The sequence below is a fragment of the Atta cephalotes genome (genome assembly GCF_000143395.1).
Source record: "Atta cephalotes unplaced genomic scaffold scaffold00083, whole genome shotgun sequence".
NCBI lineage: Eukaryota > Metazoa > Arthropoda > Insecta > Hymenoptera > Formicidae > Atta > Atta cephalotes.
The window spans coordinates 301,893-305,782 of record NW_012130147.1 but is presented as its reverse complement, the minus strand read 5'-3'; positions in this window follow the sequence as shown (position 1 = coordinate 305,782).

Sequence of the window (3,890 nt, the reverse complement as noted above, 5' to 3'; positions counted from 1 at the left end):
GAGAGAGAGAGAGAGAAAGAGAGAGAGAGGCGATGCGCGAAACGTATTCGATCGACCCGTATAAGAGGAACGAGCTTGTACTGCGACAGAGTTCAGTCAGTCGGTGCCGCTACCAATCGCGCTGTATCGCGTTGAGCCTCTTGGAGGTTTACATTACAAACACGCAGTCGGTACGTTTGAATGCATCTCTTTCCTTTTTTCTCTTTTTTCTTACTTTCTCTATCTTGTCATTCTAAACGACCGATTTCTCGCCTTTCGCGGAATAGATTAGAATTTGATACATTGGTTTAATCGAAAAATTATTTGTGCGATACACCCTTTTCTCCATTAAAGAAGGGAAGAACATTGCACGTGCATACGAAACAGCAACATATCTTACGAGAAGCGATGTAAAGCAAACGATTGGTGGAATAGTGTAGTGTAAAGGTAATACACAACCCTTTTTCCCTCTCTCTTTCCGTAGTATGTATTATTATGCGGATTTTACTTCCGCGGCTGGTCTGGATAATTGATAGAGCCACCCGTTGCATGGTGAACAGTTGGTCCCGCTGGGTCAGATGTAGACTGAATAAGCGAATAATTCACCCAGAAGCTTGACGTCATCTCTATGTGCTCTGCTCAATGACACGTGCAGAGCATAATAATCCTCGGATATGAGCGGCGTGTCGTTGACATTTTCACACGATTCCTGGGATTTTATATTCCTTTAGTCTTTATTTTCCTTATCTTTCTTTTCTTATGAATTCAAGAATATAGGCTTTTTTATTTCATCCGATTTACACATTGCTTCTTTTTTCTAGAGAATATTTTTAAAGATACCTAATAAAGAATATTTTTAATAGATACCTAATAAATTGAACCACTTATAGTTACAAATGTTAACATTTAATGATTTAAAAAGATAAAAAAAGACAAGTTTACATGCTTCTATATTATATTAATATCACTATTCAATCCTAATTCATAAGTAAATTTTAAACCGAGCATTATTAGAATAAATAAATATTAATATTTTATTATTAACGTTAAAATCTTTAACAATGTTACAGTATATAAATCTGAGATTATCGCATATATGTACATTTACGTCCCGAGACAAATCCCATTTGTGCATACTCTTTAAAGATACATTTAGTAGCAATAAAATAAATTTTAATATAATTATAGCTTATATTGAATAATTTTATGGTAACTTTGCAAATTTAATCAACTATCATATCATAATTACATTGCAAGGAAGATGTATAGCTAAATTATTTAATATTTTATTTAACTTTTTATTTACAGAAAAGAAACAATGTTGAAACTAAACGATGTTGAAATTAATCAAATGAATTCTAAAACTTTTTAGAAATATACTTAACAAAATATATAGCGCATAATACGACTTCAATTGTTTTAATTTTATGTAGATACAATTTTATGTAGAAACTTATATCTTATGATTTGAATTTTGCAAATTTTTTCCTGTATGATATACATATATTAGAAAACCAGAAAAATTGATTGAAAATCCTTTATATAATATTGCTTTTTTCCGTACATATATATATATATATATATATATATATATATATATATTATTTTTTTTATTGCTTATTAGTTATTTATACATCTGTCATTCTAAGGTCAATGCTTACATGTAAAGTAATTTAATTAATATTGAATTTCCTGAAATATATCTTTTTAACATTTTCAGAACATGATTAGATTAATAAAATAACAAAATTTTAATTTAAAAATTGTCACAATCTGTAAATATAACTTTTGACACAATGCAATTTATACCATGTATATTTATTTACATTTTTGTATTTGCACTATTTGTAAACAGGAATTTTATTTTAGAAAATAAAAATTAAGCTATGTATGTAGATTTTTACATCTCTCTCTCACATTCCCGAATTAAAATAAATCCGATCGATGCAGTTAAAAAATTATTTGACGTACATATATATATTCTCAATGTTTGTGATTTTATTTTAATTTATTTTATTGATTTATATAATAGAAAAAAGCATATAAAATAGTAATTAAAAGACAATTCGAGCGATATTTACTATCGATTGAAGCTATAATATATACACAATATTTAAGCGCGATAAAGTTTGTCTTTACATATACGGATTCTGCAGATCGCGCGTCAGCTTTGAAGAATTGTTATGTCGACGATCGATTCACAAAGACTTTATACAAAACTTTATACTCACATTTCACCCAACTATGACTTTATCCAACTACAAAACACATTTGTAATTTCAATAAGTTCTCTATAGATTACGAAAATAGATTTGACACCAATCTATCTATTTTTCTATCATTCATAAAAAAATTGAAGATTAACTTCCCACATATATATGTACGGTATTGAATAGTGTATTTATCAAAGTTTATACTTATCAACTTCAAACTTTACTTTGGCATAGTGAGCAAGTTCAAGAACGTTACTGATGCATCGCGCCATTCAAATCTCTTATAATGCATATTTGGCAAATAGGATTTTCATTGCGTCGATTACAATTAAATCGCGAATGACTTGAGTCTCATGTAACTTTCAAGGGTGACAAAAAAAGCTTGCTGATAAAAAGTTGAATGAGAAGCTTTCTGGCGAGGAAATCTCGCCAATTTTGGACATTCTGATTTTAATGAACGTGTCCAGAAAGTTCCAATCGATAAATAGCAAATGGAAAATCTTAAATTTATTCTCGTATATGTATAATTTAAAAAATAATTATAGTACTCTAAATTATAGCTTGTGTTTCACATAGGAAATTATATATAATCATAAAAATTGCGAATAAAATTATTATAATTTAAAAATTAAAATCATATGTTGTCTATATTGTATAATAATTCACCGCGATTACGCAGTATGTAATATTCCGCATGCGGTATAATTTCAATGCAGTGATCAAGCTGTTCTGTGTTTCTCGCGAATTTCTGATTTCCGCATATATGTATATGCGCGCGTCAAGAATTGCGTCGTAATTGGACTTTAAGGCCAAGACGACAATTATCGCGCGGTTACGATTCATTAGATGAGACCCACGCGAGATTGATTTAATACGATGACAAATGTATCCCCTGATTCTTTCGTGCGTAGGCACCATGCTCCTGTTGCTGTCAGTGTATGGAAGGAGGCAGTAGCCGAAGGCATTCTCTGATCATTACCGAGAGACTACCTTTCGATACAAGCACATCCCATTTTTTTCCAAGTAAACAAACCGTGGATCATGAAGAGGCCCTCCATCAGCAAGATATTTATGTGGACGTTTGGCCTGACCATTCTTTTATTTCTGCCGACGAGAACAAGTAAGCGACACAAAAATACCATAATAATCGATATACAATTGTATACAAATCATTAAAAGATCTATGCTTAAAGTAGCTTTTATTATTTGTTAATGAGAAATAGCGAACAGTAGCTACATAATACACAAAGTGTATTATGATCGGTATAGAAAGTGAATCGAGGAAGTAATCATTCTTGAATCCCGGTGTACAACCTACTGTCAGAAGTACGTTGAATTTCTCCAAGTCCGATGAAGTCCAATGAAGTTCGATGAATTCTGCGCGATAAAGTGAAAGCAGCGAATTACGTCAAATTCCGATAAAATCCGTGAAATCTGATGAAGCCTTAAAGTCCAGGTGTACATCTGTTTTCTGAATGGTTATCTTCTCGGATTGAATGATTCGAGTGCAGAATAATATGCGTCTTGAGAGACAGAAAGAGAGAGAGAGAGGGAGGGAGGAGGAGGAAGAAAAATATCTCTGGATAAAAATATAGATAACAAGATACTGCCCAGTATACTCTTCCATTTTATTATTTTTAGTATTTTTTATATACTTTTATATATATATATATATATATATATATATATATATATATA